The sequence below is a fragment of the Squalius cephalus genome, assembly GCF_949319135.1.
Source record: "Squalius cephalus genome assembly, chromosome: 13".
Lineage (NCBI taxonomy): Eukaryota > Metazoa > Chordata > Actinopteri > Cypriniformes > Leuciscidae > Squalius > Squalius cephalus.
Genome location: NC_137134.1, coordinates 33403705 through 33414344, shown reverse-complemented (window position 1 = coordinate 33414344; position 10640 = coordinate 33403705).

Below are 10640 nucleotides of genomic sequence, written 5' to 3'. Positions count from 1 at the left end.
TGATGACAGAATTTTCATTTTAAAGTGGAGTATCCCTTTAAATCAAACTTCATTCACGCACATATGAAACCCTTGCATACACATATAGGCCTACTAAGTAGTCATACATGTATACTGCTGGATGCTCAAACTAATATGAAATGCTCAACATCACATCTAAAGTCGCTCACGCACAAACTCTACACACACGAGACGCGCGGAACTCTCCGCGCATACTCATCTGAGACGCGAGCACACACACACACACACACACACACAAACTCTCCGCGCACATAATCATATAGACGGCGCCTCATAAATAGATCGATCTCCGCAACGAAGCGCGCGTCCGAGTGACAGTGCGGTGTGCGCGCGCCACAAGAGAAAACACTGTATCCGCGCCACTGATCGCAGCGGCAACGAGCACTTTGATCACTTGATTAATCGCCTCTTATTTAACAAACGAACTAAATTAATGCTCGCTCTGCTGGTTTACTGGAGATGTTTTATTATTGGATCATTCGTGCCGCGAGATGTTTTATAGGGGGCGGTAAAAAAACGTCAGGCACCGAAATCAGGCACCGAAAGTTTCGTTCTTATTCGGTCTGGTTACTACCGTTTACGTCGGAACCGGTTCCCTATTGGAACCGGGTCTCGGTACCAAACCCTACTTCTCACCCTATTTTCCTCTGCACTACCTGCTCCCATTTCATTGCATGCACCAATGAAGTTAGTGCCGCAGTCTGAACGCAGCTGTTTTGCAGGACCACGCAGTGCGAAGAAAAGCCTTAGTGCGTTGATGAAGCTAGAAGAGCTCATTCCTTCAACGACTTCAATGTGGACTGCCCTTGTACACAAACAGGTGAATAGTATCGCCCACCGCTTACTATTAGCTTGTCCCCCTCGTGTGCTCCTTGTAGATACTTCCCATGGACCGAACACATCCATGCCCACATAGGTGAATGGAGGTTCCACTTGAAGTCTATCTGCAGGTAGATCACACATTAGCTGTTCTCCGACCTTGCCTCTAAGCTTCCTACAAGTAACACACTTGCTGATTACCTTACTTATGCATCTTTTTGCCCCTACTATCCATAGACCGCTCCCCCTGATGGCACCCTCAGTGAAATGCCTCCCCTGATGACTGACCTTTTCATGATGGTAGCGTACAAGAAGGGTTGTGACTTGGCTTTTACCTGGTAGAATGATGGGGTTTTTCTCTTTCAGCGCAAGATCCGAATGTTTGATGCGTCCACCAACTCGAAGCAGCCCTCTTTCATCAACAGTAGGGTTCAACTTGATTAATGAACTGTGTTTGGAAAGGTCTTGCTTTGCAGAGATGCATCTAGGTTCGTCTGCATAAGCATCAGCCGGTACATTCTTAATGACCAACTCCTCAACTTCTTCAAGCAGTTTACAACTAAGAGCTGTCTTGCAGATGTGCCACCCCACACAGGAAGTATCCTTTGCCGAGCCGGCAAAGCAACGCGCAACATGCTTAAGGTTAGCCACAGCTTTAGTCACAGATTTCCATGTGGAGAAACGGTCCCATCGCCTTGAGCATAAGTGGGTTTCTGAGATGTGTGTGGAGAAGACCTTCACCTCTGGGCGGACCTCTGCATCATTTACTGGATCCACAAGTTCAAAATCGCTGCTCTTTTCACAGACAACTCTGGTAAACGCTGGAGGAAAGGGGGCCCAGTAAACCATGAAGTGCTCTGGAGCTTGGAGGCCAGAACGGACCGTGATCCATGGTCTGCAGTGTTTTGAGCCGTTGGCACATAATTCCATTGTTCAGGTGTGGTTGACTCCCTGATACGCTGAACACGGTTATTTACATAGACGTAGAAGCGCCTTGACTGGTTATGAATATAACCAAGTATCACCTTGCTGTCTGTATAGAAGCTGATTGAGTCAAGCTGGTGGTCAATCTCTTCAGCTATTACTTCTGCTATCTCAGCAGCCAGTACTGCTGCACACAACTCCAGGCGTGGAATAGTGAGTGCTGGCTGAGGAGCAAGTCGTGCTTTGCCAAGGGCAAACCCAACTTCTGTGCCTCCATCAGAGCTTGTGACTTTAATGTAAGCAATGGCGCATATAGCTTTCTCGGATGCATCAGAGAAGACATGTAGTTCTGACCTCTTAGCCTTGCCGACCCCAACAGTTGAATTTGTGCGAGGCACATGGAGCCTGCTTAGATGTTGCAATGAGTTCTGCCACTCCATCCACTTTTCTCGCAAATCTTCAGGAAGAGCAGAATCCCATTCAGGAGATTGTGATGATAGCTCTCTCAGCAGCAAATGTTGAAGATTTTATTATTTAGAAAATAAGTAATTTAACTGTTTTTTGTACACTATTATTTCCTTGTCTGTGGGTGACTTTGGCTGACTTTGGAACCTGAGAGCACAAGGTGTTGTTACAGCAGAAAATTCTATTTCAGTAAAGTCACATTGTACAAACTATTTCTCAAAATAATCTAAAGAATGCATTACCATACTTGGGAGAAGGATGTAGGTATATATGTTTGCTGGAGGGGTCTTTCTGCAGGAAGGCACTCTGCTTTGTTTGTTAATAAAGTCTAATATTTCTGGTATCGCAAATCTCTGTAGTCATTTCCCTAAAAAGAATTAAACCACAACACAACCGTCCCTTAATTGTTACTGGGGCCAGGAACCCAAGAGGGTCGAAGAGGCTATTAACTGTGGAGAGCACCCCTCTCCGTGTGTAAGGCCTCTCTGCCTGGGGAATGTGGAATGAAAAGTGGTCTGACATGATATTCCATCTTACGCCAAGGCTTCGCTGGTCAGGTAGGTCATCCACAAATAAGTCGAGATCCTGGAGGTCTTTGGCACGATCTTCCACAGAAAATGCATCCATCACTTCAAGCTTATTGGAGGCGATTTTATGAAGCCGGAGGTTTGAGGTCGCCAGCATCTCTTGTGTCCTTTTGAGTAGGTCAATGGCTTCCTTTTAATGCGTCATCCACATAAAAGTCACGCTCTATGAACTGGCGGACATCACTCCCATAATGTTCTTCACCATGCTGCGCAGCTCTCCGTAGCCCAAAGATGGCCACGGCTGGGGAGGGGCTGTTTCCAAAAACATGCACCCTCATTCTGAAGTCAGTCACCTCCTCGCTGAGATTGTTATGTTTGTGCCAGACAAAACGGAGAACATCCCTGCAGTCTTCCTTCACCAGGAAACAATGGAACATCTGTTGGATGTCTGCAGTGATTGCAACTGGATTTTTCCTGAATCTGATGAGGACACCCAACAGACTGTTATTCAGGTTTGGCCCGGGTAACAGTACATCATTGAGAGATGTGCCTTCAAACTGTGCACTGGAGTCGAAAACCACTCGTATTTGGCTGGGCTTTTGTGGGTGGTAGACTCCAAAGAATGGCAGATACCAATACTCTTTGCCACTTTGCATTGGGGTTGCTGAAATAAAAGTGTGATAAGGTTCAAGAGTCAGGAAGGAAGAAGACAGGGATCGGAGTGACTGGGACTTTATTAAAATAAAACAAAACAAACAAAAGTCGCGGACAATGCGCATTCACCGTGGCAACCGCGACGGCACAAAACAGTTCAAAAACGAGAGCTCGGATGCACCGGTTTTCTTTCTCTGCGTCCAATTTTCTCTCCAGTCTCTCTCTCGTTCCAGCGCCGCTTATAAGCGGTCTCTCCACGCCAATAATGCAGCAATAAGACAGGTGTTCGTCATTTGCACTTGTCCTACTTGCGTCCCGCTCGTCTCGTTTCTCTCTCTCTCCCGTTACAGATCGCGCTGAACCACGCCCCCCTCGCCACAAAAAGCATGTCATTAAACGCACCATTTATAAAGATAGAACTTTAAGATAACCCCTTTCATGCACGAAATTTTTCGATTCCCGTCTGACTGATTTACATCCACGGTGGAATTTAAAACAACAGTTCCCATCATTCCACGCTCCTTCACATCGTCATCAAGCTACGCCGTTGTTGTTGTTGTTTGGAATGTAGCGCCCTCTAGCGGAAAAAAAAAATTATTGCATATTGTAGCTTTAAAGAATCTTTTTTTTTTTACTCAGCGTGGCAGAAACAGGCTTCCATAGTTAGGAGCTACTTCAACTTCAATGTAAGATGATTTTATTTATTGTTTTGTTTATCTATACTAAAATTATTGGTTCAGTAGATTTTTAGCAAGATGTTTATTTTATAATCATTTCAATTATATTCTTCTAAAGAACAGAAGGTTTTTCAACTTTAGTCAAAGGAACCGTAAGACTGTGGCCAAAACTGGTACTACAATCACTTTCAAATTACTGTAGAGCGGTGTATCCCCTCCCCCCTGACTCCAGCAGGAACATAGGCTGCTACAAGGAGCTTCCAATGGCAAGTGACGAGACTTCACAGTAATTTTTCTTTCTGTTAATTATGTTTATGCTTCATGAGAGATGTTTTGCGAAGTAATTATGTATTGCAAAAATGTTACTACTTGCGATTAGCCAAATATAATCATAAAGATGTACGCTCGGGTGTGCTAATGTTGTTTTCCTCAGCGTCTCAGCATAATGACAGAGAAACGGGCTCTGATAATGCATTGCTAATGTTAGCAATGACGACACGCTGTTTTTATTTCCAAAACAATTCCTTGCCTTTTCAATTCGATGACCCACCTCCTCCATATATCCGCTAACGCAACGTTACTTTGCATGAACATGCATAACTTTGTTCGACTGTCATGAATATTTGAAATGTCCATTTACATTTAGTACAAGTTAGCCAAACATAGATGAATCTAACCTGTCCATGAGAAAATTAGCAACGTTGCATGGCGTCTGTCTTCAAATTCTTCTCCGTTTTCAGCCGTCTCCATCTTTCAAAGGCATGTCCTATACAAATCCTCGTTTTATTTCGGACTTTGTTACTATGTATTTCGGATTCATAACGAGGTCTTTTAGGTTTCGTAACGTTAGACATTTTTATCCGGCGTGTTTGTAGCTGCAGCTGTCGTAACTAGAGCAGAGCTGGCAACCCGGATGCCGAAACACTGACTTTGTGATTGGTAGATAGGTGGAGGGTGGCGCATCAGGCCAAAACAAAACATGACAACATCAACATCAGGGGCCTATACCATGAAGCCGGATTAGGTGCTAGCCAGCTATGTTTCAGCTTAGTTTCCGCCAACCCTGGGTTTTAGGTACTATGAAAGTAGCTCGGCTTTAATCGGTGTTCGTTGCCATGGTATCTTACGCTGCACGGCTAACCTGCTCCGGGGCAGGTTATGTTCTGGATTCAAGATCTCAGACTGAAGTTTGACCAATCAGCTGAGAGCAAAGAAACATATAGGTGACGTAGCTTATTCCCAGTGTCTGTTGCAATGACTTCACCTTTTCTTCCAAATCCGGTGGACATCTCAGCGCAAATTGTTAGACGAGCACTTCGTAAAGAAAAAGTTTTTAGCCAGACAAAATCCCCTTGCCTTAACTGATAGTTATTTGTATGAAAGATACAGATTTTCCGCGGAAGGAATGTCTTATCTTTGTGAACTTCTTGAGCTGCACATAAAGAATGTAACACGTCGAATTCATGCTCTTACTGTTTTTTTTTTTGGGTTTTTTTTTTGCAAGTGGTACATTCTTGCACAGTGACGCACAGAAGGGGAAAACATATGTTTCTCGAACCATTCGCAAGGTGGTCCTCGCTCTGCAGGAGTACATGAATAGATCCATTAATAGTGTTTCCCGGACATTTATCGACCATGTCCATAAAAGAGGGCTTTTATAAAATTGCCGGTAAGATATATTGATACTGTAGGGTGACATCACATGATCACTTTTTTTTTTTTTTTTTAAAAAAAGCAAATTTCACAAATGTAGCCTACTATACAATATAATACATGTTAAGAATTATTTTAAATCTTTTTTATTATTATTCTGTTAATCTTATGATAGGATTCCCTAGAGTCATTGAAACATGTATGCAGTCTATTGCTCCAATCTCCACTGCTCTAGGGGAACATGAGGCAGATTATGTTAATAGGAAGTCCTATCACAGCCATAATATTCAGGTAGAGATGATTTGAATATGTGAGATGATTATTTTCTGTGAGATGAATCTTTAAATTAATAGAAACATTAACAGATATAACAATGATCTACTAAACATTTCATCTGCAGACGACTTGTGGTCATGAACGTATGATCACAAGTTTGGATGCCAAATGGCCTGGCTCCAGTGCTTGTCTCACAAATTTTTCTGTGAGTCTGTGTTGTGTCAGCGCTTTGAGGAAAGCAAGTTAAATTTGGTACAGTACAAAACACTGTTAATTTGAACTGAGATAGAAAAACCTACACAATAACCCCCTATCATGACCCTCTGACAGGGCCACAGCACCGCTTCAGTGTGGCCCTCAGTAAAACCAGAGTGAAGATAGAGATGACCTTTGGCCTCCTAAAGGCACATTTCAACTGTGTTTGGTGCTTAAGAGTCACCAGAGCGGGCATCACAGATAGTAGCTGCATGTGCCATTCTGCACAATATATTAGCCACCAGTAGAAAAGAGCGAGAAACACCACAAAACCAGCTTCTCCCCAATGAAACTCACCTGATCACACTTGACCACCCAGCTGGTGCAGATGTAGATGCAATCACCATACAAGATTATGTCACAGGTTGACTCAGTATTTTGTTTGTTTTTGATCAGACATTTGGGCCTTACTGTGTGCAGTGTCATGTGTGATGTGTTTACTGTGTGCATTAATATATTGGCACTCTGAATTGTAGTGGTTATTTACTGTGCATCAAATTTGTAGTGGGTTTTGTTATTTCTTAATCTGCCCTGCTTGACTCTTTATAGACACCCATTTTTGGACAAACCTGGCAACCCGCTTCCTGTTTTATTACTATGCCCATATTTGGACTGTGCTTCCTCCCTGCTAATGTGACTTAATTAATTCATTTGAAATCATTGTCACCATGCTCCACCTTTCTACCCATATTTGGACGACACTTCCTGTGATTGAGAAAACTTAATTATTGCCTCTGCATTGCTGCTGATAATGGCAATTAGTGACTAATTGTCTAACAGCTGGTCATACCTAGTTTGAAGAAGATAAAAACTGGCTCTTTGGAACAAAGAGAGGGGTTTTTTTTTCCTGGTGGCTGCTGATCTGGTGCCATTGTGTTCAATGCACTTCCATGCTCTGCAAATGAAGCCCAGGTTCCCAGGCATCTCTGTTTGACTATCGGTATACTGCAGCTGGATTTTCTCAACGCTCGCTAATGTTGCCTAAAGGGTCGTAATTATATTTTATTACCACACATTGTGAATGTGTCCATTTTCTGTGGTGTTGGTGTTCATTGTGGTCGTTTGCTTTTAGCCTCAGCAATACCTATCTTATGGTTCCAGTGGCTGGCATTTTCCTGAAGACTGTGGCTATCCTCGAATCTCCCTCAACGCTCTCTAATGCTGCCTGAAGGGCCGTAATTATTTTATCGAACTACAGTGTAAAAGTTGACCTATCTGTGACGTTGGTGGTCATTTTTGGTGCTCTCTTCTAGCCTCTGGATTATCCATCTTGACTCCTGGGCCCAGTGTTGCTGTGAAGACTGCCTTGCTTACACCCCCCTCAGCGTTTGCTGTTTGCTGCCGAGTACTATAACTTTCTCCTGTGGGTCGGACGACTGCCGTGACATTCTGGACGTGTCCGCTTGACTTTTTGGAGGGGGGACAGCCACCGAACCTCCAAACGGCTTCAGAGACATCATTTTAGTGAACTCTTTCCCCTACGTAATACTATTTCTAGTTAGTGCTTGCTGTCCTAATAAAGACTATTTGTTGTATCCACATATTGACTGTCTGTTTTGTTTCTGTGGCTGGGACCTGATTTATTTTATTTAGCGTTGGTCACTAGGTGACAATTACACTTAATAAAAGCACACTGAAACTGCAGAGAGGTCTCACTGTTTTATTGGTTTTGTGGGATGGGAGGGAGAAAGAGAGCAACATAAAGTTGCATTAATAAATATTCATGCTAAAGTGTTACTTAGTTAAATAAGTTCACATACTGAGATCAGTTTTATCCAACTGTTTGATCTCAAATTTTTTTTCTTTTTTTTGGAGCCTCCTCAGCTCACAGTCCAGCTCCTTTAGTGTGCAGTCTAGTTCAAGACTCCTTTAGTGTGCAGTCTAGTTCAAGACTCCTTTAGTGTGCAGTCTAGTTCAAGACTCCTTTAGTGTGCAGTCTAGTTCGAGACTCCTTTAGTGTGCAGTCTAGTTCAAGACTCCTTTAGTGTGCAGTCTAGTTCAAGACTCCTTTAGTGTGCAGTCTAGTTCGAGACTCCTTTAGTGTGCAGTCTAGTTCAAGACTCCTTTAGTGTGCAGTCTAGTTCGAGACTCCTTTAGTGTGCAGTCTAGTTCGAGACTCCTTTAGTGTGCAGTCTAGTTCAAGACTCCTTTAGTGTGCAGTCTAGTTCGAGACTCCTTTAGTGTGCAGTCTAGTTCGAGACTCCTTTAGTGTGCAGTCTAGTTCAAGACTCCTTTAGTGTGCAGTCTAGTTCGAGACTCCTTTAGTACAGGGCCCTGACTGAGTCGGTTTCCACCTGAAACATAATTCCACCACAAACATGATCTTTACAAGTTTTCTGGAGGCTCATCAAATCACAAAAAGTTCCTTGACTTCCTACAAACACAGGACTGATTGTAATTTATGTCAAGGGTTTTAAATCCTTACCTTGTTCACATTTCTTCTGAAGCCCATTGAGGTAGAGGCCTCAGTTTCTGGGGCAGGTTGTGAAAAATCCTACAATAAAAGAGATGTGTAAGGGCCAGTCCCTTTTTATGCCACACATTCAAATGTTTGCCATAGTAAAAAGCCCAGTGCATTCACATCAGCTACTGTCTGAGAACACACAGACAGTGTCTTCATTTCCTCCACCTTAATAAATAAAAATAGGCCAATGTAAAGCATAACTGTTGTTATGTTTGGTGTTCTGTCTGCTGCACACTGACCTCTGTGTGTATATGTGCTGGCTTCAACAGGGACACTGTATTTCCCTGCAGAACATACAGTCAGCCATATTTAAAACTTAAAAGTAGTAATGTATTGCACACGTACCCAGTGTTACTTGCTTAGAGGAGCCAGCACCAGGGTCAGATTCCCTTATTGCCTACTCAGAGCCAACTCCTCTGCCAGTGTATTCTGGGTTTCTGAATTTAGCTCCATTTCTGTTTGCGGCAAACAAGTGTTTGTGATAAAATGTTCACAAAAATAATAAAAGGTTGTGGTAAATACTCACCACTTTGAATTATATTTTTATATTTTGTCTTTATCTGCTGCCAAGAATATTTGGAGTTGGGGTTGCATCTAAAAAAAAAAAAAAAACAAACAAAAAAAACAAAAAAACAATGAATATTAATCTCTTAGTACATACATGCACATTTTTTATATATTATAAAAATAGGCTATATGCTATATTACACATATAGGCTACATATACATAATTTTACATAAATATAGAACGTATTTGTTTAACTTACACATTAACAATCAGCAATCTTTCTCCAACAGTCTTCTCTTGCTTTGGCAGCAGAGACCGTATTGTTTCGAGCTTGAAATGGAGTAATGGAGTAATCATAGCTTAAGGATCAAAGCCTGAGTTGACAGAGAAAGTTGATGAGCTGCATCATGGTACCAATAAAGCCTGATTGCATCGGTTTGGTTTTGTCAACTCAAAACTAATCCTGTAACCCCGAGTTTGTTCAGCTACCTTCATGGTATAGGCCCCAGTTGAGGGCTGCAACATCACTTTTTAAATGACAGTATCCTGGCCGGACTACTGCTGTCAGTGGTATTTGAAATTAACATGATTTCTTAATGTCTAGTGACATATCAGGGCCATTTTATCATTAATTGAAATACATTTCTTACATACGGTTACTTTAAATTAGCAAGATAATAGAAAACCTCTTTTTCTCACTTCCACTGTGCTCTGGAATGCGGAGGGTGGGACGAAGGGAGGAAGGGAGGGAGCTAAGTACACACACACACACACACACACACACACACACACACACACACACGGAAGAGAGGGAGCTGAGTACACACACACACACACACACACACACACACACACACACACACACACATCCTGATGTCAGAAAGATGACAGTATCCTGGCCGGACTACTGTTGTCAGTGGTATTTGAAATTAACATGATTTCTTAATGTCTATTGACATATCAGGGCCATTTTATGATTAATTGAAAAACATTTCTTACATATGGTTACTTTAAATTAGCAACATAATAGAAAACCTCTTTTTCTCACTTCCACTGTGCTCTGGAATGCGGAGGGTGGGATGGAGGGTGGTAGGAAGGGTGGAAGAGAGGGAGCTAAGTACACACACACACACACACACATCCTGATGTCAGAAAGATCGGAATGTTTTTCAACTTTAGTTAAATTAGCAATATATTTATTTTATATTATGTTTTATATATTTATTTTATAAAAAATATTAGTGTGAAATATAGGCTACATCAAGGGTGTCAAACTCAGTTCCTGGAGGGCCACAGCCCTGCAGAGTTTAGCTTCAACCCTAATTAAACACACCTGATCAGCTAATCAAGTCATTCAGGCTTATTTGAAAACTGCAGGTGTGTGTGTGTGTGTGTTG